The sequence below is a fragment of the Panthera onca genome, chromosome E3 (genome assembly GCF_046562875.1).
Source record: "Panthera onca isolate mPanOnc1 chromosome E3, mPanOnc1 haplotype 2, whole genome shotgun sequence".
Taxonomy (NCBI): Eukaryota; Metazoa; Chordata; class Mammalia; order Carnivora; family Felidae; genus Panthera; species Panthera onca.
The window spans coordinates 2,292,998-2,317,729 of record NC_138354.1 but is presented as its reverse complement, the minus strand read 5'-3'; the positions used below and the strand labels follow the sequence as shown (position 1 = coordinate 2,317,729).

At 52.6% G+C, this 24,732-nt stretch overlaps 1 protein-coding gene across 2 annotated transcripts in view; it reads left to right on the top strand.

The window, feature by feature from the left end:
- GNA12 (G protein subunit alpha 12) overlaps positions 1-24,732 on the top strand; it is a 112,925-nt gene that overhangs the window by 45,160 nt on the left and 43,033 nt on the right. The gene's annotated exons all lie outside the window — the stretch shown is intronic.

The following is a 24,732-nucleotide window of genomic DNA, read 5'->3' as shown; positions in this document are numbered from 1 at the left end:
CGTACGGTGCAGCTCCCGGCTGGCAGGTGGTGACCGTCTCCTTCCAGATCAGCTCCTTGGTTGCTAATCCGAACCGTCCGCTTGCTTTCTTTGGGTTCTTTCCTTCCGTTTTAATGTCCAAAAGTTTTGAAACATGCCTGGTCGTCTTTGTCATTTAGATTCATTGAAGACATGCCTGTTTGCGTTTGGCTTTTCCCTAACGACCCTTCATTCGCTCTAGACAGGGCTTCAGACTTCCCCGTAACAGGAGCAGCTGTGCCCGCCGTCCGTCCGTCCGTCCGTCCACACCCCGGGGGGCCAGAAGCACCTGTGACTCTCACTCCCTTTGCCCCTGTGAGCTGGGACCCCACGTTTTGAACCATCAGTCCCTTTCTTGACAGTTTTGCTACAAGATGTATTTTTAAAGCGTCTTGTCTACTTTCAAAGTTTATATAAATGGTTTCATAGTGAATATGCTCTCCTGTGACTTGCGATTTCGGAATTCATTCGCGTTGCTGGTGTGGCTGTGGTTCCTTCATTTTCTCTGCGGCCGTCTGTCCACGGCGGGAATAAACAGGATCCGTCCGTTCTCTCAAAGCTGTGCTTGGGAACTGTTTTCCGTGTTTTGCCACTCCACACACAACTGCTGTAGTCTCTCTTGTGTGTCTCCAGACGCATGTGTTCGGGGGTTTCCTTGCGACACGTACCGGGTGAGGAGGGCTGCCCAGTCCGCGGACGCCTATGCCTCCAAATGGACCAGATGCAGCAGGTCATGTTCCAGGGTGGTCGTCCCTGTAACACGTCTGCCAGCAGCAGAAAAGGGTCCCCGTTAGTTCTCGTCCTCGCTGATACTAGCGTTACCTGGCTTTAAAATTGTGATAGTAGCTTCTCGTGGTGTCATTGAAATTCCCCTGATGATGCTTATCGGCTGTGTGCCTTCTGGGATATGCCTTTGGTGCTCTTGCCGCTTTTTTCTAATGAGTTATTTGTATTTTTGTCATGTATTTATGCGGCCTGCCTGGTCGTTTTTTCCGTTCAGTTTCCATATGCTGTTCACCCCGTCGCCCCTAAGGCCGACCTGTCCCACAGCCGTAGCACGGCCGCCGTGACCGGAAGACTCGTGTTGGTTCCATATCGTGAATGAAACAACAGACCTTTTTCCGGTTGCAGTGTTTTCCACTGGGGACTTCCCTGTGTGCCAGGATCCGGCTCAGGACCCCACATTGCCGTAGTCTGCAGTCAGTGACAGTCCCCCGTCAGTGGCGGTCCTCCGTCTTTCCTTGGTTTCTGTGACCTTGACACTATTAAAGAGCACCGATCAGTTATTTTGTGGAATGTCCCTACTTGGGTTTGTCTGGTATTTCCTCCTTGTTAGGACGAGATTGTCCGTTTTTGGCCAAAAAACTGCGGAAGCGATGGTGTGCCCCCTCGTAGCGACGCGAGCCTTTGTGGCTCAGTGAAGGCCGTGGCTGCTGGGTTTCTCAGCTCCCGGGTACTGTCGGGAGCTTTCTCAAGCTCCCGGGTACTGTCATATACGCGGGCGGGGCGCGGGGGGGGGGGGTGCTTTGAGGCGATGCAGGTGTCCTGTTGCCCCTGAAGCTTTTGCCCACTCGCCTTAATACCCATCGCTGGATCCAACCGGGGACATTTCTCACCTTGACATGCTTTTTCAAGTTAACTTCAAGAATTACGGTGGAAGGGCACCTGGGTGGCTCCGTTGGTAAGCGGCCGACTTCGGCTCAGGTCATGATCTCGCGGTCCGTGAGTTCAAGTCCCGCGTCGGGCTCTGGGCTGACGGCTCAGAGCCTGGAGCCGGTTTCGGATTCTGTGTCTCCCTCTCTCTCGCTGACCCTCCCCCATTCATGCTCTGTCTCTCTCTGTCTCAAAAATAAATAAAGGTTAAAAAAAAAAATTAAAAAATAAAAACAAAAATTACGGTGGAACAGTCGACAGAACTGGAAGATGCAGTCGTCACAGAAAGAAATCTTAATCTTCTAAGGGGCAGGAACATCCGGAACGGCTGGGGAACACAGCATCTCCGTGTAACACTGGGGTTTGAGTCTTTGTCCCTGTAAAGGACGTGGAATCACTACTACCCGTCGAGAACTGACCAGAGAGGCACATGTAGGCATCCACGGCCGATTACTCAGAGCTCTCGCTTGGTCAGCCTTCCGTCAGGGAGGGTGGTGTGGGGGTGGTTTTGCCAGACTCCTGTCTGCCTTGTTCCACAGTCATGTGGGGGGCAGTCATGTCGAGCTAGGGGCCTCCCAGCTGAGGTCGGGGCCTCGTGCAGGGAAGGACGTGGAAATACGCCGCAGAGGTTATGGCTTCCACGGCCCGTCTTCGTAGTAATCCCTGCGAGCGACTTGGGCCTCAGAAGCCAGTCTGCATCTTTCTAACTCCATTCATTCATCCAACACTTAAGGAGCACCTTCTGTGCTGGCCACGGGTGTGATAGGCTGGGGTATGGCAGTCATAAGGCCAACAATAGTCTGTCCCTGAGAGCCTTTAGTCTAGACCTCACCTCGGCGTGGGGTCAGGTGAAACTGGTGCAAGGTGGGTCCTGGCCTCTGTTTCCGACTTGTGCGCCCAGCAGCCGGGCTCCCCGAAGACGCAGTGCCCGAGGGGCGTACTGTTCCCGGCAGTCCTGTAGGCTTCACGGCCGCCGTAACCGGGAGCAGCTGCCCCTGGGTTTGGTTCACTGGGTGGTAGGGACGTATTTGTTATTTGTTCGTTTGTTTGTCTGTTTCTGAGCGGGAGAGAGAGCACGAGCGGGGGAGGGACAGAGAGAGAGGATCGAACCGAAGCGGGCTCTGTGCTGACGGCACGGACCCCACCGCGGGGCTCAGACTCACGAACCGTGGGATCATGACCTGAGCCCAAGCCGGTTGCCCCACCAACTGAGCCACCCAGGCGCCCCAGGTGTGTGTTTGGGTTTTTTTCTTCAGTTTTTTTGAACATTTATTTATTTGACAGAGACGGCACGGAGGCGGGGCAGAGAGAGGGAGACAGAGGATCCAAAGCAGGCTCCAAACAGTGAACATAGAGCCCGACACGGGGCTCAAACCCACACACTGTGAGATTGTGACCTGAGCTGAAATCAGGAGTCAGCTGCTTAACCGACTGAGCCGCCCAGTATTTGTTATTCTTCTACTTTGTACTTTTCTGTGTGTTTTTTTTATAAAAATTAGGGCAACTGGGTAGCTTCGTCGGGTGAGCATCTGAGTCTTGATTTCAGCTCCCGTCATGATGCCACGGTCACGGGATTGAGCCCTGCGTCGGGCCCCACACTGAGCTTGGAGCCTGCTTGGCATTTTCTCCCTTCCCCCTGCCCCCCTAAAGTTAAAAAATAAGTTAAAAATCAGAGCATCTGATTGAAATGGGGGACAGTAGGCCTTCGTGGTCATTATTGCCGAGGCGTGCAGGCAGGGCCCGCCGTGGGGAACAGAAGCATCTCCGTGCAGCATGACCAGGCCCTTCCCTTCCCCATCTGCAGTCCGACCTTGCTCTCTCTCCTCTGGGGACCTTTCTTAAGTGTCACATCCTTTCCAGGGTGATGCTTCATCAACTTGGTTTTCTTTTTTTTTTTTTTTTTTCTTTTTTCCTCCCCAGGTGACAGGCCCTTGACAGTCTCACTGGACAGATCCAGCTGCTTTGAGAATTGCTGTCCACCAGGTGTTAGACTGTTCCTGTCCCCTCTGCCCTCTGGGTTTACTTGCCAGTCCAGGGAGAGGGAGGAGAAAGGCCTAGTCTGGTGACGGCCGTGTGAGGGCCCTTCCTCCTCGGCGGAGAGCAGGGTGGGTGTGCAGGCCGGGGCTCTTCCCGCTCCAAAGAGGAGGCCGCCTGGCCCTTCTGTGTGGTCCCTGAGGCCGACTGCCAGTCACACGCGGAATTTGAGAAGCTCTGCAGCTCAGAAACAAAGCGCACGACCGCACTACGTTAGATCTTACCTTTCACAGCGCTTCTGAGACGTAGCAAGGCACACCAGAGGTTTCCTCATAGGTAGATGAACGTAAGTATCGTCTCTGCCTGTGACCTTGTGCTAGCTAAAGACAGTTTTGGATCTTTAAATGAATTTTGCGATTTACGCGCTAATTCACGTGCCTGTAATATAGAATATGGATAATGTATTCACCACTTACCTGCTTTCTGTGATACCTTTGAAATTAGGGTCTCGTTCGTTACTACAGTACAGCGGAGGTGGGCACGTTGTCCTTTGTGTACAAGTTCCGCCCCGATAGTGACCGTGAGTTTGCACATCGTGGTCCTTGCTGGGCCATGTGGCAGGCGGACGCTCACTTAGCCCTCTCTGCGTGCCGGGCGCTGTGCTGAGGTCGAGTCCCATTTGTTCTGAAAGCTGGTGAGACAGACACACTTACAAACAAATAATTGCAGTGAAATGTGCCAAGAAATATAATTGAGGAAGATACAGGCTACGTTAGGCCTAAACGGAGAAAACAGGCACTTCCAGCCGGGCAGGGAGGGATGAGGGGAGGTGTTCATGGGGGAGCTGTGTGAAGATGGGAGTGAGGGGCAGCCGGGTGGGGGGGGAGGGCATTCAGCAGACGTGCAGGACCGTGAGGTCACCGGGGAACCCCTCTGGGCCTTCCTTGGCACCGTCCCCCTTCTCCTGCTCAGGCCGGTTCGCCTCCCCTGTGGTCACGAGGCGGCGGCGACACAACAGGGTCTCACCAGCGTAGCCACTGCGGGAGCAGGGAGGAGCCCGGGCTCGGTGGCCGGGGGAGGCCGCCGGTCTGGCCTGGGTGCCCTGTCCACCCCGTTCCGGCCCGGGGACGAGGGGCGGTTCGGAGCAGCGCAGGACCCCCATGAGCCGCAGAACCGCTGTGTGCTTGCAGCCGCTCTCGGGTTTCCAGAAGTGGCTCGGTGGTGGGCAGGCGGAGGCCGGCTGCTGGGCTCCCTCGGAAGGCCCGGTGACAGACTGAGAACCGCGGCCTGAGCACCAGTGGTTCTGACGCTCGGTCCCACCTCTTCGGATTTACCGCTGCTGGGGCGTTTGCTTCTGCACGACTGCTCGTTATGTAGTCTACCTCGTGTTCGTCACCAGCTCCCCCGACCCTGACCCGTGTGAGCAGCCAGGGGCTCACCGGGTGCCGACCTGCCCGCCTGAAGGCAGCCAGTGTGCTCTCGAGACTGTGGCCCAACGGCTCCGGAGACGGCTTGGTGTGACCCTAGGTCAGGCGCACCGTCTCGCGCTCAGAGGACCGGACAGTCCCCTGAGTCTCCACGTGACCTCCCGTCGTCCGATTGTGAGCCCAGCATCCGTGCAGATGGCGGGGAGGCCGCGCGGGCGGACGTGTGGCACGCACACAGGACGATTCACGTCGACCGTGGACACTCGGTGCATCCTTTCCGTTCCTCTTTCAAAGGGGTGGGACGGTGTGTTGGCTTGACGATGTCGTCTGTCTGTCTCCTGCTTTGAAGACGGCATCGAAGGCTCCGCTCAGAGGAGCACGTTTACGCTGACGGCCCCGGGTTTCTTGATTCCTGGAAATGAAAGGCTTCTGCTTAGTACAGAGACTTATTTTCCCCCCGTCACGTTTAAAGGAATCGAGTCTTCCCGACCTCAGCAGAGGAGCTCGGAGAGGCTGAGTGCACCGGCTGAACTGCAGATGGACAGGACAGCTGTTGGTCACGGGCGTGTGCGGGTGCTGCCCCCTGACAGTCCTCCGAGTGTGACAGTTTAACGGGGAAATGACCTGTGGCCTCGGGTAACTTTATACTACCTACTGGCTCATGATTTATGATTTTATACTTTACACCATCAAGAGAATCTCTGGACGCAGCAGCCTGGCGCCTGACGGAAAACCCACCCGTGTCGTGCTCACCTTCTGTGGCCCCCAGGGCTTGACTTCCTGCACGGCCACGATCCGTGTCGGCCCTGCCTCGTCGCCTGCTCTGCCAGGCCCTCACCCCATGGACGCTAGAGCCGTGGAAGGGCTGTAGAGACGCGGCTCGCGAGCCCTCGGGCTGGGAACGCCCCTCCGTCGGGCCCTGGGAGAGTAGGGCCCCACGTCCTCCTCTGCCTCCTGCGGCAAACATCGGTTAGGCCGCGTGCCCCTTCCTCCATCTCTGCAAAGATCGGACCGGCCCCCTTTCAAAAAGGCCGGACGCCCTGGTTCACGTTCGCGAGCTTTCTCAGGAAGCCTCTGAGACGGCAGAGAGCCAGGCCAAACGGAGGACGAGGCGCCTTGTGGCCACAGTAACTTCCGTGGCTTCGAGCGCGCCGGAGACCAGGGGCCCAGCCGTGATGGGCGCGGCCCCCTGCAGCCGGCCCTTCCTGCTAGGGAGGACGTGTGCCCTCACGGCTTGGCGGCTCCCTGGTGGCTGGCCGGTGAGCGAGGCCTGGGGTGGCGGCGTGCCTGGGAAACGACAGGTCGCGTCCGCGGGCTGTCTGGGGGGAACACGGCGCTCGCCGCCGGTCTCTGAAGGCTCCGTGGCTGGTCTGCCTGCGCTCCGCCCGGCCCGCCCGACGTCCCCGGAATCCTTTGGCCTTTTCCTCTTCGCTCTGCTCTCGAGATGCCCTGTGGTCGTGCTTCTTTAAAGAGCTGTCCCGGGAGGTGTCAGGCCAGAGGGGGACGGGGGGCCCCCAGCAGGTGGGCGAGCACAGAGCCTTCAGCGCCTGATGCTCCTTGCGGTGCAACTTGGGGCGTTCCGGACAACCTTTCTGCTTTGGGGATGCGGGTCTCCTGCTGTTGGCAGAGGCTCAGTGCTCCTGGGTGTCCGCTCCTCCGTGACCTCTGGCTGCACGTGGCAGGAAGCCCCGGACGGGGGCGCCATCTTCTCCCCTCGTGTCACAAGTGGCAGGACGGCCAGTCCAGGGAGGGCGGCGAGGGCCTGTGTCCGGGCCCTCGCGGTGACCTTCCGCGGGGCTCCTTGCCCGGACGTGCGCCCCAGACGGCGACGGGGGGAGGGCCAGGGGAGCAGGGCGACGTGCTCGTGAGTGTGGCGGGAGCGGAGTCCCCTGCTGCGTGCGGGCCCTCAGCGGCCCGGAGTTCCTGACGGAGACGCGCGGCTGCCGGTGCCAGAGGCCCGTTGGGACCTTTCCGCCTCCCACACGATGGGGGTGGGGGTCGGTGCTCCGTGCGGGGCCCCCGCGAGGGAGAGTTGGGTCCGTAAGTTCCTTTGGCCCCCGTGTTGAGCGAGGAGACCGTCGGGAGAGCACGTGATGTGGTGGCTCCTCCGAGTATACGGGCTGCTGGAGATACCTCACGGCCGGGCTTTGAGGCTCGTGTGTCCTTTCTAATTGTGTGGAGCGCGTTCGCTCAGCAAGTGTTTGTGGAGCAGCCACCGTGTGTCCCCGGGAAATAGCAGCAAACAGGCACCGCTATTGTGGAGCTGACTTCCTGATAAGAAGAGACGGTCGTGCGTGCCCCCGCCTGCCCGGGCACGTGTGCTGTGTGTGTTAGAGGAGAACGAGCAGGGAGCTGGGATAGAGAATGCGGGGGCGGGGGGAGAGCCTCGGTGGATAAGCAGAGTGGGGGGGCCTGGGATAGAGAATGGGGGGGCTACCTGGGTAAACAGGGCGGCGGTTAGCATATTCCTGGTTCTTCCCCAGTTGCGTTCCCTTCTGTCACGGGAGTCGAGTTGAGAACGTGTCCGCAGAGCCAGGCTACGTTTTCCGCTCTCTCTCTGGTTGAATGTAGCCCTGGGACTCACTTCTCAGTCTTGCTCTTAAAATGACTGGCCACGTCTGCCCCAGCCTGTCCTCCTTCGCTCAGGCTGCTGACCGGTGCCCAGAACCTGGGTGGTCAGCGCACACCCACAGTGGAAGCGGCACGGGGCACAGTGGGGACACCCTGGGCCATACTGTTAAAGCCTCCGTAGCTGGGCTTGGAGCCCTGACTGAGGTAGCTTCCCTGAGTGGCATTTGAGAAAGCCCTGAGGGAGGTGGGAAAGCAGGTCTTGTGGTTGTCCGGGGGAGGGGGATGTGTTCTAGCCAGGAGACTAACCGGTGCAAAGGCCCTGGGGCAGGGTCACGCTTTGTGTTCCAGAGCCACGTGAGCGGGTGGGGTGAGAGGGGACGGGGGCATGATGAGGGGCCACTTGGAAGGACTTGGGCTTCGGGGGGAAGTGTGGTGTGATTTGATGTACATCTCAACAGGATCGCTCTGGCGGCCCTTTCCGTCATAGAAACAAGGAGGCCTGCTTAGAGGCTTTTGCAGTAATCTAGGTGACAGGGCTGTGGCTCAAATCAGGATGATCTTGGTGGAGGGGATACGTGGTCAGGGCTGTATGTCTTAGAACTGAAGAGGAATTTGGAGGTCCTCTGGTCTCACTGCCCGTCCAAGCTTAAGGATTCCCTAGGCGTCAGCCCTGTGGCTGATATGGAGCCTGATACTTTAATATTCTTTTAATTTATTTGGAGAGAGAGAGAGCAGGGGAGAGGCAGAGAGAGAGGGAGACAGACAGAGAGAGAATCTCTAGCAGACTCCACACGGTCAGCGCAGAGCCTGACACAGAGCCCAGACTCATAAACTGAGATCATGATCTGAGCTGAAATCAGGAGTCAGACACTTAAGCGACTGAGCCACTTGGGCGCCCCTTACTTTGTATTTTAAAACGATGCTGTCGGAGAGTCTGTTTCTCTTCTTTGCGAGTGGCTCCTGGGCCGCCTGTGTGTCTGGAACCGGCCCCTGGAGCCACGGAAGTAAACCCTGTGCTCACGGTGTCTGTGACCAGAGGTGGCTCTGCCGGGAGACACGGGTCAGACCGCACGTCCCAGTCTTTCTGGGAAGCTCGGTCACCCTTCATTTCCTTCAGGTTTCGAGAGCAGGAGGGCGGGAGCAAAGATCTGGAGCAGAGGAGGGCAGGCCACAGCAGTTCACAGGCCCGCACGTCCCCCCCCACCCGCCACCCCCACCCCGGGAAAGCGCCAGGCCAGCCCTCCTGTGCTGCAGGGGGACCAGCAGAGCTCTGCTCGGTCACTGTTGACCCGGGCTTTGCTGAGTGAGAACTGCGGTCGGTGCACCGCCCCCCTGCACGCTCCCACTGGCTGTGCCTCCCCCTGCAGTGCAGCGCGGGCTCCCAGCCCCAGCCGCTCTCTTCCTGCTCTCCACGCGCTCGCTTCATTCTTCTTACATGTTACCAGTGGATCAGTGAAAAGAGCTCCATGACCGTCAGTTCGTTCCGTATGTTTATCAGCCATTGACCGTTACCTTGTGTGAGTTGCTAGTGATGCCCTTTACTTCTTGTCTTCCTGTGGGAACGAGTTTCTGTTGGTTTCTATTAGTCTCTTATCAGGTGCTTGTTTTCCCTAATGCTTTTTTTTTTAACTTTTTATTCTGAAAAAATCATAAATTCACAGGAAGTTGCAGCGATAGTACATCCTTCACCCATTTTCCCCCAACAGACGCGACTCTAGCATAAGAAGAAAACAACACAGTTGCCGTTGGTGCAGTGTGTGTGCCTACGTGTGTCACACTGTTACGCGTGGGGATTCGTGTAATCGGCCCTGGGGTCAGGACACTGACCTGGAGCTCCTCCATCACCCAGAGACGTCCCTGGTGCAGTCACACGCCAGCCGTGCCTCCGGCGGCCCTCACCCCTGCCGTGCACCAGATTGCACAAATGCAGTCGTACAACGTGTGCACTTTTGAGGCTGATGATGCCCTTGAGAGCCAGCCAGCCAGCTGCGTTTATCGTTTATCAGTAGTATGCCTGATTATTCCTTCTCTTTTTTTTTTTGTAGAGAAAGTGTGCATGTGGGGGAGGGAGAGGGAGAGAGAATCCCAAGCAGGCTCCGGGCCGTCCGCACAGAGCCTGACGTGGGCCTCGATCCCATGAACCCTGCGATCATGACCCGAGCCGAAATTAAGAGTCGGGAGGAGTCAGGACGCTCAACCTACTGAGCCCCCAGGCGACCTGCCTGTTTATTTCTGAGCAGTACTCCCCAGTCTGGAGGCCCCACGCTTTTGTCTAATTGCAAATAGAGCTAAATACACATGTACAGATACAGAGGTATGTGCGTCGTTTTTTATCTTAAAAGAATAGCTCAGAAGTGTTAGAAACTAGTGAATAATTTCTACAGACAGTGGAGTTCTCTTTGACGTGCTGGACGACCAGAGGTTACTTTCCTCATCCTGGTTTGGTACCGTGTATGTGTGTGTGTGTGAGTCAGTCACCTTTCTAACTAAGTTAACTTTCATAGTGTGATTCGTAGGAGAAAACTCAGCCTTCTTAAAACTGTTGAAGTCAGAGGACTTGAGAATTTCTCTAACCAAATCCTCCTATTCGATACTGAGAGGGTGTGAGGCTTGGGAGTTGAAGAAATGTATCTGCAGTAACACGGCTAATGAGCGGCCTGGCCGGGATTAGAACGCAGAGAACTCCGTGGAGCCCAAGCCTTTGAGGGCCTGTCTGGGTCCCGATCCGAGCACCGTGGGGGCGGGCGCACCGAGTTTTCCTCTGGGTGGCTCTTGCCTGAGGACACAGAAGCAGGAAGCCAAGTTATGCTATTCTTGGATCGCGGGCCGGTGAGAACTTACGTGTTCCTGCTCATGATGTCGGCCTTTCTTCCCCCCGTTTCATTAATCATGAATAGTGTTATGTACTCACAGACCTCTAAAATCTACTCCTTCGGGGACAAAAAAATGAAGTGTTAAGCATTTTAACGTAGATCCCCGTGAATAATGTGCTGTAAAGTTCTGCCTCTGGACGGTTTGTGAGCTGGAGCCACGGTGGTCCGGGTGGAAACGGACCTCCTACAGGCACACCTCGTTTTACTGCGCTTCGCACATACCGCTTCCTTGACACGTTGAAGGTCCGTGGAAACCGCAGAACCAGAGGTGGAGCCTGCGGGGGGGGGGGGCCGGACGGCTTCCGTCTCACGCTTCACCAGACGAGGCCGCGCTCCTTCCGGGTGAGCAAGTGAGGAGGTTTCTGGAGCTGGAACCCACTCCTGGTGAAGGCGCCGCGCGGACGGGCGAAATGACCCCAGAGGGTTGAGAACGGCGCGTAAACCGAGTCGCTAAAGCCACAGGAGGGTGAGCGGCTGGACCCCAGGCGTCAAGGAAGTGCTCCCGTGGGTACGATGCTCTCGAACAGCCTCGCACGCTACGGAGAGGCCTTTCGGGAAAGAGTCAGCACAGCAGACTTGGTCGTCTCACCTCAGAACTTGCCAGAACCACCCCAGCCTCCGGCAACCTCCACCCTGACGGTCAGCAGCCGGCGGCCTCCAGGAAAACCTTCCACCGGCAGAAAGGTTACAGCCCGCTGCAGGCTCGCATCTTGTTTTCCTAGTCCTGATGGCGTCGCACACTTAATACACTCCCGCGTAAACACAGTTTTTAGGCACAGTGGGAAACCAAAAAATTCATTTGACTGGCTTTACTCTGACCCTCGCCTTACTGCGGTGATCTGGCCGCGAACCTGCAATGTCTCTGGGGCGTGACGGGGGTAGAATTAATGACGGACTGTTGTTCGTTGTGTGCGATGACAAGGCCAGGAACCCCAAGGGAGAGGATAATGTATTTGAATGTATGTTTTTAACTTCTGTACGGCAGACGTCAGCCTAAAGAAAGTTAAAAGGGAGACGACAAATTGGGGAAAAAATTGCAGCGTGTGACAAAGGTGTCTGTCCCCCCCTGTGAAGAGGGCATAGACAACTGCAGCTTGAGACGTTCTCGTGAATCGTACGTGACGAATCCACGAAGGATGGAAAGTCACCATCCTTGCTGCTAACCGTGGGACTGCCGATTAAAGCAACAGCGACGTCCGCACTCGTCCGCCGGACTGGTCGTGACTGTGGCGGCCAATACCCTGGTCTGATTGGGGTCCCGGGAGGGAGGTACTGATACACAGAGGTGGCAGGGGTGTGACGTGAGTCACTCTCCAGCAGTAACTATAAGATTTCCGGCTTCTAATTACAGTGGAACCAGTTACCCAGAGACTCCTGCCAAAGGGAACTTAGAACTCTAGTGTTGGAAAACCACCGTGGGAAAGCCTCTAAGTGCGGACGGGGGAGGCGGCGAGGACGCACCAGGCCACACCTGAGGGTGAGACCCGGGGAGGTAGGCGCAGCCCCGGCAGCCGTGTCCCTGAGACGTTCGGTGATGTGAACCCGAACCACGATGTTTCCTAAGTTTTCAGGGTCTCAAAAGGAGGTCGACCTTTAAGATTGCCAAAGTTGACGACTCTGATCCGAAGTGCCTCTGTAGTGAGCTGAGGCCCCTGAGGGTGAGGTTGAGCCACAAGTGGACCCCCAGACGGGGGGGGGGAGTGGAGAGCACTGCCTGGCTGCCGAGCCAGGGCCCGGCTTGGAGGAGGCACAAGGAAACCCACCGTAGACAGGCTCCCTGGGGGCTTGGTTCTCCACGTCGTAAGAGCCGTCCGAGAAACCCCCTTGCTGTGAATTTACCTCACAGTGAGACACCAGATGGTGTGCCTGATAGAAGCAAGTGGAAACCTCTCTGGAAAAGACTCTTTAGGCCTGAAGCCTGGAGACTCCCCAGAAATGATGTTTTTAAGGATGGGGTTGGGATAGCCAGAGCCACAAGGAAACAAAGCATAATATCTAGAATCAGAAGAAAGGACGGCAGAATCTGACCCGTAGTGTTTAGGTAGTGGACTTACCAGACGCAGATTTTAGAACAGCTGATCTTAGTGTGTTTAAAAAAATAGATGTTAGAAAATCTCTTTAAGAAAAAAACTGGAAACTATTAAAAGCAACTTAACATTTTTTAAAAATGTTTATTTATCTTTGAGAGACAGAGCATGAGCAGAGGAGGGGCAGAGAGAGGGAGACACAGAATCCAAAGCAGGCTCTGGACTCTGAGCTGTCAGCACAGGGCCCGACACGGGGCTCGAACCCGTGAGCCACGAGATCGTGACCTGAGCCGAAGTCGGACATTAACCAGCTGAGTTACCCAGGCACGCCAAAAGTGACTTAACATATTTCAAAAGAATAAACTAGAACTTACTGAATTGAAAAATACAAAACCAAAATTGAAACTCTGTGGATGTGTTAGGCAGTAGCGTGAACCCAATAAAAGAGAATGTTAATAAAGAAGAAGAAATAAGGGAAGCAGATTTCAAGCATGTAGGACAAAAGACGGAAACGGGGAGAACACGTAAGCGGGTTGAGGGGGCATGGGGTGTGGTGGGAGAAGGTCTGACGAGCGTGCAGGCACGAGTTCCAGAAAGAAGGCTGGAGCAGACACAGTCACTGAAGAGAAAAACACCCGATCACAGTCGGGAGGCCCGTGAGTCCGCAGCAGGTGTAATTTAAAAGGAGGGACGGTTGGGCAGCTTTCTTCCCAGATGCTACAGCAGAAGCCACAAAGAGCGAATGATGCTCTGCGGTGGAGTCTGGGAGGGTAGAACCACTACTCTAGGACTGTGTACGGTTAAGGGCAGAATGGAGACCTCTTGAGGCAGAGAAAGTTTATCATCCACAAATACTGAAGGAACCCTGAAGACTCCACTTAAAGCAAAACGGAAGTGATTCCAGAGGGAGGGTTTGAGACGTAAGTAGGAATGAGGAGGAGGGGCGCCGGGGGGCTCAGTCGGTTCAGCACCCGACTTCGCCTCAGGTCGTGATCTCACAGTTCGTGAGGTTGAGCCCCCGTCGGGCTCTGTGCTGACAGCCCAGGTCCCGCTTCGGATCCTCTGCCCCTCCCCCCACTCACGTTCGCTCTCTCAAAAGTAAACGTTAAAAAAAATGAAGACCAGTTATCTATTTTTTTCTTTTGTTGGTCATGCTTTTGGTGTCGAATCTAAGAATTCATTGCCAGATGCAAGCCTGAAAGATTTGCCCCTTTGTTTCCTTCTTATGTTTAGCTTGTCCTGTTACGTTTCGGTGGTCGATCCGTTTTTGAGTTAACTTTTGTCAGTGGAGTGAGGCAGGTGGACGTTCGGTCATTCTAGCCCCATTTGTTGGACCCGTGTTCTCTCCCCACTGAGTGGTCTTGGCACCCTGGGTGAACATCCGTTGGTCATACACGTTGGGTTTATTTCCAGATTCTCCATTCGGTCCTCTTGGCCTGTGTGTGTACCCTCTTGTCAATCACACGCTATTTTGATTACCGTAGCTTTGTAGTAAGTTTGGAAGTTAGGAAGTGTAAGCCTTCCAACTTTCTTCTGTTTCTCTCATTGTGGTTTTGATTTACATTCCTCTGAAGACGAATGATGTCAAGCGACTTTTGAAGGAAAATGAAGTAGGAGGGCTTGCTCTTCTGAGAGGTCAGCAAAGTGTGGCCTGCGGCCTCTCGTGTGGCTTGGTTTTGTTTGGACCCCCAGCTAAGAATGTGTTTTACGTTTTTGAAGGCTTAGGAAAAACACAACAGGCAGTAGAGGTGACACTGTGGGTTCGCGAAGCCTTAAATAGTTACCATCTGGACCCCTACAGAGAAAAGGAAAACCTTTAATAACCGATACAGTGGGGGATTGAGTGACGCAGCAGAACAAGGTAAGTAAATTGGTGGCACCCCACGGCGAACCATGAAATTGGACCCTGAACACACCCAGTTTCAAGTGGATTGGGGACCTAAGTATGAAACGCTCCAGTATTCTTTAGGACGTAGTCCAGAACTATCAGTATGGTCTTGGTATAGGGGAGGATTTGAGTGATAGGAGCACCAGTGCAAAAGGAAAGGTCCAGAATCTGCCTGCCATCAAATGAAGAACTTGTGCTCATCCAGAGACCCCAGCAGCTGTGAGAGTGGAGAACACACTCATCATCTACAACCGACAAAGGAAAAGTGTCCAGAATGTTTAAAGAACTTCCACAAATCCACAAGAAATAGGCAGGTCAATAGAAAAAATGGGTTAGAGGCTTAACGGACATTTCTGGGACAATGAAATGATCTTCCACACTCAGCAGATTTGCCAAATTAAAACATTTGACAGTTGCGGGAATTGGCAGGACTAGAGGAACGGGAACTTCCATAAACGCTGCTGCTGGTGGTCATTTAAATCGTACACCCAGGTTAGAAAAGCAGATGGGTGTTACTTACTCAGGTTTAAGATGTGTATTCTCTGTGGCTCCGTCGTCCCAACCCTGGCCGTATAGAAAGGTGTGTGTGTCAGTGTGCATGGCAACGTTACTCACAACTGGAAACAATCCAAATGCTCGTCAGCAGTAAAATGAGTGAGTAAACGGTGTGTGATTCCGAGCACTGCAGTGAAAACGGGCAGAGGACAGCTCCCATCAACAAGTATGGCGGTGTCTTGCCAGAGGAGGCGGACGTGGGAGCAGGAGTACCGCGTGAGTGCGTAAAAATTCAGCCACGTTGTTGAGTACATACGCAGGGGATAAAACTACCAGGAGAAGTTAAGAAATACCATCACGGCGTCAGGACGGTGGTGAATTTTACACGTCACAGTGGACGTTTGACGAGGGCGCTGCTGTTCACGGTTCCCTGTTGACCTCAGTGGTGGCTGCTTTATCAGAGCGGTTATACGTTTCTCTCTGACACACTTGTTTCATATTATGCAGTAGCTTACAGTAATAACGATATGAATTTGAAAGGGAAAATCCAATTAGACGAGTGTGCGGAGACTGTTTGTAAAGAACGTTGAATGTATTGCTCATAAAAGCTAAAACCTCAGTACTCTCCAGTGGGGATTGGCTGACCAGATTCGAAGCTGGCGCGGGTCAGATGCCGGACAGCTCCTAGAGAAGCTGAGAGACAGCCACGTTCGTTGACCCGTGAGGACGTCTGTGACACACAGTGAACAGATCAAGAAGCAGGACATAGTACATATAGGGGCACCTGGGTGGCCCAGTTGGCTGAGCATCTACCTCTTGATTTTGGCTCAGGTCACGGTCATGATCTTGCATTTCGTTGCGTTCAAGCCCCGCGTCAGGTTCTGCGGGGCTGCGTGATGGCCGAGTGGAGCCCGCTTGGGATTCATCCCCCTCTCTGCCCTCCCCCCCGCCCCACTGGCACTCTCTTTGTCTCTCTCAAAATAAATAAATAAACTTAAAAAAAAAAAGGCAGTGTGTGTGTGGATATATATATATATAGACATACATATATATAAGAAAAAGTATATACGCACACACTTAATACTGTATATGTGTACATATTAATGCGTAGAAAACAAAAACCTCATCCATCCACTGACCTACTCCACCTGTTACCTTTTTAATTTTGTATGTGTCTATAATTGCAAAAAATGTGGGTTTCAAAGATTATTTTTAGTCATGGCAGAATTATTTTTATAAAAAATCAGGAAAAAACCATGAAAACATTTTTAAATGAATTGTAAAAATTAACGTCCACAGAAAACAATTTGCTAAATCTTTAAGGTTTGAATAATTGTGGTTAGCTAAAATGTGCTATTAATCTGAACCTTTCAAAGGGTGGTAGTGTCACCTCCCCTCCTCACCGCCACCTGCTTTGCCCAGACTTTGTGACACGTGGTCCCCTCGAGCGACTGCTCAGTGAGCCTGAGGACGGGGAGGAGCCCTGGACTCAGGCCCATCTGGCTGCGTTTTGTGGGAGCTTCAGTCCCTCAGCTGTCCAACGGGCAGTCCGCCTCCTTTTACGGGAGACGCGGAAACACCCGGCACCAGGCCTGGTGGGCGGTGTCTGTCCGCTGAACTAGTTTGCCGATGTAGAATTTCTTCTGTACCAGCGTTGGGCCATGGGCTTCCCTGAGCGCCGGGGTTCAGATGCCCGAAGTAGGCACCTGCGTCCCCCTGTGCGTGAAGGTCCAATTGAGCGTGACTGTCGGTCAGTGTCCTAGAGAACGTTAGACCTTAACCAAGTGGGACTCTAAGGAAAGGCAGGGTAAAAGGGCACGGGAGGAAGGAGGGTGCTATTGGGCTGATACGACGGGTAAGTGGTCATCAGACCGAAAAAGAGACTGCGTCTAGTGAAGGAGGCATCTAGAGAAAGGGAAGATCGCTCTGTTCTGGCCGTCCCTAGGGAAATGCTGAGACTTTTGCATTAAAGCCAAATGAAATGGCGGATTTATTCACTTGTTATGCCTTTTTTCTTTCTTCCTTTTTTCTCTTAGATGGTGGTAAAACATGCCTTTTCTTTGGTGAGTCATTAAGCCTTTCTAGCATCAGTATTAACGACTGAGCAGGTGTATCCCAGCGAGTCTTGGGAACGGCTAGTTGGTGTATGAGCCTCTCCTCACTGATTCCTTGTGGGTGTGGGCGGCTGACCATTTAGTAACTAGGTCAGGAGACTGGGAGGGCCCTCCTCCCTGCCTCCTCCCCGCACCCCCAGAGAGCACGCTCCGGACTCTCCCCTTCCTCTCTGGAGGGAGGCCACTAATCCCATATGGGCCCCCCCCCCCCCTCAGGGCGTCCTGTAAAGCCGGTCACTCCCCAAAGGCCCCGCCTCCCGGCCCAGCATGCTGGGGGTTAGGGCTGGGGGCACGCATGCTCAGTCCAGGGCAGCGTCCCCGTCCTCGATCCCTCTTCCTGCTTCCTTTCCCAGAGGCGGTTAACCAGCCTCTTCCTCTGCTCCCCTCAGCCCTCCGTGTGTCTTCATTGGTACAAGAAGACAAGTTTTATGTGTTTGGCTGCGTGGCCAGATGTGTGACACTTTTACGTGTTAGAGGACGCCTTTCTAATGAAGATAGGATTGTCCTCCTCCCCGTTCCAGGAATTCCGAACCCAGAGTATTAGGAGGCTTAAAATTGTTGTTTAATTTTTTTTAACGTTTGTTTTTGTGACAGAGAGAGACAGAGTGTGAGCAGGGGAGGGGCACACAGAGAGGGAGACACAGAATCCGAAGCAGGCTGCAGGCTCTGAGCTGCCAGCACACAGCCTGACGCGGGGCTCGAACTCACCAACCCTGAGATCATGACCTGAGCTGAAGTTGGACTCTCGACCGAGTCACCCAGGCACCCCCAAAATTGCTATTTTAAAGGAGATCCCAGCCCCATGAATGTTGAGAAAAGCAGAATTCAGTGAGAGAATGGAGGGACCAAGGTTCGCGTGTGCCCGGGGAATCAGGCGTAGGCAAGGCGGAGCGCCGCCATATCACTGGTAGGGGGGCTCCGGGAGGCTCTCAGCCCCGAGGAGCCACAGGACCAGGAATCTCTGCGTTTTGGCCCCTCCTCTGCCATCATGTTACAGAAACCCATGCTAAGGGGAACGGTGCTTTGGTCCTTGAAACCCTAGGGGATTTTCCTTCCCAGGTTGGCATATGCTGTCTGTGACCCAGCGTCACTGAACTTTCTGAAGACCAGGCTAGTGATGGGAACAGGGTGCTGTGGACACAGTACCCCGGGGTGGCCAGTTCTGGTTGGAGCTTGTTTAATGAGGCTCTGATCCCATCCCGTCAGCGATATTCGATACAGAAGGAGCTCGGTGTGGCCGAGGTCCCCCGCGTGGGTGTTTTGCATCATTCTGGGGCATTTCAGCGAATTCTCCAGAGCCTATCTCTGCGCTCGTATTTCCCAAGCGGTCTAATGGGACAGGTCACGTCTCCTGCCAAAGGTGACTGTCCTTGGAGCGCTGGCGTCAGTCCTGGTTTGGCCTGAGCACAGGAGGTCGGTGACTCCACAGCAGCCCGTGATCCTGAAGTACTGAGTGCCCCACGGCCCCCTCTTCTCCCACCTAGTTTTGCTCCCGGTGGGAGTCGTGGGTACTGGTGTCTGACCCAGGCCTGTTGTCAGCTTGCTGAGCTTGCTCGTCATCGGCCGCCTTCCTCTCCTCTGTCTTTCACGCTGTCCCTGAGTCACCCCTGTCAGGCGTCTTCTCTTTAGCTTCTTTACGGGATGAACAGCCTTGTGCTCACGGATGACGCGTTCCTTCCCTTTGCTGGTGTCATGGCCGCTGCAGAACTGCAGACGATGCTGTAGCCGGGGGAGGGCCGGCGGTGAGCCGGTGCCGCCCCAGGGGAGTTGTCCGGGATAGGGACGCAGAGGGCGGCCGAAGGAAGGTGCTTTGCGGGGGGTGGGCACAGAGGGGAAGCCAGAGGCCTGGTCTCTTCCTGGCCTCTTCCTGGCCACTGACTTCCACCTGCCTCAGGGCCCTCGTTCTTTATCAGCGAGGGGAAGTTCGTCCGACCCGTCTCACAGGTGTGCTCTTCGGGGAGCCCGTGCCTGTGGACACACTCTCAAAGCCTAAGCCCCAGGTAAAGGAGGGCACGTATCCAAACTATGTGGTTTGGGAAGTATGTGAATGGCACAAGATCCTTACCACAATCCCGATCGTATAAGCGTGGAGTGGTAGGGTATGTGTGTGTTATAACCTTGTGTGTGTGTGCGTCTGTGTGTGTTCGTTTAGTGCTGTTTTAGATTTTTGAAGTTCCCACAGAAGTGGGGGTGTTAGAGTGTTACTGCTGTCTTTCTTGAAAAGAACCGTCCCCAACAGGAATCCCAGGGAGGGCATGTGAATGAGTCCCGTGAAAGCCATGGTTGCCCCACCTGCAAATGCGGTGTTGCACTAGAAAACTGAGCTGCGATCTCCCTGTGCAAAGCCCCTTCTGGTGTTTCTGATGCCCAGCCCGGGCTGACTGGCCTGAGGCCCCTTCCCCTCCTGACATGAAAGCCTGGTACCTTCCTCTTGATTCACAGACAGGATTTGGTGGTTGGTACCCTTCGCTAAGGTCCCTACCCCTCGAGAAGAAGCTGTTTGGGTGGATACAGGGTGTTGGGTCTTGCTTTTCTGCTGCACTTGTCAGTGGTGCTGGTGGAGAGCTTCGCCTCCCAGCTCCCTCGCCTCCCAGCTCCTTCTTAGGCACGGGCCCCACGGGGCACCGCAGTCCTCCTGAGTTCTGCCACGACGGGAGCGGGAACCAGGCTCGATTCCCAGGTGATCTTTCCTTCTCTGTTATTGCCGACCTGCTCTTTTTTGTCCAGAACTTCTTACTTAGATCCTAGTCTCCCGGGACTGTTCTGGCTGGCTGATAGCTCCTTCCAGCCAACCTCTGTCGTGGTATTTAACCCAAAACCAGGCGGTGAGATCAAGAAAAGGCAGAAAGGGGATAACTCGTGCAAGCCTATTAGAATAAGACCTGAAGGCCCAGGAAACAAGTTACGGTGGTTGCCCGTGGAGAGACCGCAGTAGCTGGGGCACCTGTTTCCCGTACGCACCTCCTTTTTGTGAATTTTGTACCATATGCGTGTATCATCTGTTGAGAAGCTTTAATCTAAAAATGTATGCAATTTGTAATACGGTGAAGAGCTGAAATTCTCTAAGGCAAGTATGTTACCCACCAGCTTGAAAGAGGGACGTCAGTAAACGGAGCTGCACGATTCACACTGTTTTTAGAATATGATTAGTGGTCACTGTGATGCTAACAGCAGTTCCCGCATATCGGGTGCCTGACTGCCATGAACCATGAACTAAACCCCAAGGAAGAAGTTGGCTCTTGAAACACAGATTTCACTTCCGAAGTAGGTGCAACCTTGTCTTTTTTTTTTTTTTTAAGGGAACAATTAATAGATACGACTTGTTTGGTCCTATTCATCTTTTGAAAGGGGCTTATGTAGAAAGGAAGACCGGTGTAAGTAAAGGCGTATTCAGTAACAGGTGCTGACTTCGCTCTTAAAGTTGCTAAACTTTGTGCGTTAGCTGCACTCGATACAGTTAAGACATTTGGTGATTTAACGAGCCGACTCCCACCTCCTGCCCCTGCATCTCGTCCACTCTCCTCACTCGGGCCTTCTTGCAACGCCGTCAACATTCAGAGCACAATCTGGCCTCAGGGCCTTTGCACTTGGTGTTCTCTTTGCCTGGCATAGGCTTCCTCCTACATCTTACAGAGGTTGACTCAAATGTTACCTTCTCAGGGAAGTTTTCCCTGACTTGTTTTTCAAGTTTATTTATTTTGAGAGAGCGAGCGCACACAAGTGGAGAAGGGGCTGGGCGGGGGAGAGAGAGGGAGAGGGAGAGGGAGAGAGAGAGAATGAGAATGAATACCAAGCAGGCTCCACGCCGTCAGCACAGAGCCTGATGCAGGGCTTGGGCTCATGAATCATGCGATCACGACCTGAGCTGAAATCAAGACAGACGGTTAGCTGACTGAGCCACGCGGGTGTTCCTTCCCTGACTTTCTTGACTAACATCACAGTCTCACCTACCACTGCCTGTTACTTTTCCCTGTTTCATTTTTTAAATATTTTTATTGGAGATTTTGTTACACACGTGTATATGTGCATGCGTGTTTGCATACACACATCTGTGCAGTTGTGTTACATATAAAAAAGAAGTATGTATGTGTTAACTCATTTAGTTGCCACAAACTGAACACATCAGTGTGATTAGCACAAATCAGGATACAAAATTACCGGTACCCCAGGACCCCTTTTCTTGGGTCGCTACCTCCCACTCTCCAGATGTAACCAGTGCCGACCTCTGACGGCACAGAGGAGTACTCACCACATGTGGCATCACAGGGTATTTCCTCTTTTGTAACTGTCTTGTCTCCTTTAGCATCGTGTTTCGTGAGGTGGCTTCATGTCGTGGCAGGTGGTTGTGCATCCCCCATTCTCAGTAGTGTATGGTGTTCCAGTATGTGAAGGTAGCACACTTAATATACACTCTCCTGTTGATGCGCATCGGGATTTGTACTGAACGTGTCGCTGTGAATATCCGAGCACGTGTCTTGATGAAGAGACGTAAGCATCTCTGCCAGGAGTATCCGGAATCAGACAGAGGATGGGCACGTATCCCGTCCTACAAGCCCTTTCACAGCGTTTGTATCCATTTCTGCTCCATCAGCAGAGTTCAAGCTCAGCCACTCCACCTCCTCGCGTGGTATTTGTCCTTTTCGTGTAGTTACTCTGTGGACCGTGTAGAGAGGTATCTCGTTTTCTTACTAACTGAAAATAAGTTACATACATAAAATGAAGAAATCTTAAGTGTATACACCTCAGTGAATTTTACCTGGGTATATATATTCCTATAACCACCACCTAGACTAAGATAAAAAACAATTTTCAGCAGGGGCGCCTGGGTGGCTCAGTCGGTTAAGCATCTGACTTCAGCTCAGGTCATGATCTCGCGGTCCCTGAGTTCGAACCCCGCGTCGGGCTCTGTGCTGACCGCTCAGAGCCTAGAGCCTGTTTCAGATTCTGTGTCTCCCTCTCTCTCTGACCCTCCCCCGTTCATGCTCTGTCTCAAAAATAAATAAACGTTAAAAAAAATTAAAAAAAAAAAATTTTCAGCAGCTCAGAAAGTTCCTCCTGCTTCTTCCCAGGTGATACCACTGTGTAGATTTTTAGCACTATAGATGAGTCTTTGACCTGTTTTTGAAGTTCATTTAACTGGAATAATTTATTTTGTGCCCTTAAATCTGGCTTACTTGCTCGACATAAGGACTGTGAGATTCATCTATGTTGTTACATTATCGGTAGTTCATTCTCTTTTATACACACAGAGAAATGAGAAAGCAAGAAACTTTTCACTACTTTCAACTAAACACTAAAGATAGTAATGCAGGAAATGAACAAAAACTCCAAGGTGTATAGAAAACAAATCGCAAAGTGACAGTAGGGATGTTCTTACCAGTAATTATTTTAAGTCTACGTTGATTAAACTCCCATCAATCGACAGAGACTGGCAGAATGGGTGAAATGGTCCAACTATCTCCTGTCTGCAAGAGACTCACCTTAAACCCAAAGGCACGGGTAGATTAGAAGCGAAAGGTTGGAAAAGGATAACATTCCGTGTAGATAGTTAGCAGAAGAGAGTAAGATGGCTATACTGATAACCCACAAAAAAGACTTAGAAACATTTTTTTTACATTTATTTGTTTTTGAGAGACCGAGCACAAGTGGGGGAGGGGCTGAAAGAGAGGGAGACACAGAATCCGAAGCAGGCTTCAGGCTCTGAGCCGTCAGCACAGAGCCCGACGCGGGGCTCGAACCCTCAGACCGCGAGATCGTGACCTGAACCGAAGTCGGACGCTCAACCAATTGAGCTGCCCCTAAGTCTCAGTAGTTTTAAAAAGATATATCATACAGGGACATCTGGGTGGCCCAGTCAGTTAAGTGGCCAACTTCGGCTTTGAGCCCCACATCAGGCTGTCTTCTGTTAGCACAGAGCCCGCTTTGCATCCTCTGGCCCCCTCGCTCTCTGCCCCTCTTCTGCTCACGCGCGCTCTCTCTCTAAAATAAATAGCATTTAAAAAAAACATCAGGGCACCTGGGGGACTCAGTTGATTAATAAGCATCTGACTTTAGCTCAGGTCATGATCTCACAGTTCATGAGTTTGAGCCCCACGTTTGGCTCTGTGGTGACAACTCAGAGCCTGGAGCCTGCTTCGCCTCTGTGTCCCCCTCTCTCTCTTCACCTCCCCTGCTCATTCTCTGTCTCCCTCTCTCTCAAAAATAAATAGACATTAAAAAAACTTTTTTTAACATTAAAAAAATATATCCTACAAATTACCTTCTCCAGTCACCACAGGATGAAGTTAGAAATCAGTAATAGAAGTGAAACTGGAAAATTTGTAAATCTGTAGCTATTAAACAACGCACTCTAAACCAATGGATCAAAGAAGAAGTCACATGGGAAATCCTAAAATACTTAGAAATGAATGAAAACAAAAACAACATACCAAGACTTCCAGAGCTCAGTAAAAACAGTGTGCTAAAGGGGAAATTTTTGGCTATAAATGCTGACATTAAAAAACAAAGACCTCAAATCAACCTAATTTTAAAACCGAAGGAAATAGAAGAATGAACTAAATCCAAAGCTAGTTAGCAGAAGGGGAGAAGTAAAAGATTAGAGAAGAGGTAAATGAAATAGAGAATAGAAAGACAATAAAGAAAATCAGTAAAAGCAAAGTTGGTTCTTCAGAAGATCAACACATCAACAAACTTTTAGCTAGATGGACGAAGACAAAAAGAAGATTCAGGTTCTGAAATCAGAAATGAAAATGGGGACTTATTACTGATTCTACAGAAATAGAAAGGATTGTAAGAGAGACAGTTGTACACCAACAACTTTGATACCTGGATGAAATGAGACAAACTCCTAGAAACACACAACCTACCAAGACTAAATTATGTAGAAATGGGAAATCTAAATGGACCTGGTAAGGATGTTGAAGCAGTAACGAGAAATGTGGCAGAGAATAGCCCTGGTCCTGATGCCTTATGGCCTCCCATGGTGAATTCTACCGAACATTTTACAAAGAACTAATGCCAGAGCGCCCAGGGGGCTCAGTCAGTGGAGCGTCTGCCTCCTGATTGCAGCTCAAGTCATGATCTTGTGGTTCATGGGATTGAGCTCCACATTGGGCTCCGTTTGGGACTCTCTCTCTGCCCCTCCCCCCACTCACTTTGTGTGTGTGCTCTTGCTCTCTCTCTGTCTCTATGTCTCTCTGTCTCTCTCTCTCTCTCTCTCCCCCCCCCCCCCCAAATGATACCAGTGCTTCTAAAACTTTTCCAAAAATTTCAGGGAAGGGGAGGGGAGTACTTCCTAACTCACTCCATGAGGCCATCATGACCCTGATACTGAAGCCAAAGACTATAAGAAAACTACAGACCAGGGGCACCTGGGTGGCTCAGTCGGTTGAGCGTCCGACTTTAGCTCAGCTCATGATCTCATGGTTCGTGGGTTTGAGCCCCGTGTCGGACTCTGTGCTGACACCCGGGAGCCCGGAGCCTGCTTCAGATTCTGTGTCTCCCTCTGTCTCTCTCTGCCCCTCCCCTGCTCGTGCTTCCTCGCTCACTCTCTCTCTCAAAAATAAATAAACGTTGAAAAACAACTTAAAAAAAAAAAAAAACTACAGACCAGTATCCCTTATAAACACAAATGCAGAAATCTTCAACAAAATACTAATAAACCAAATTCAGCAGCCTATTAGAAGGATTGTA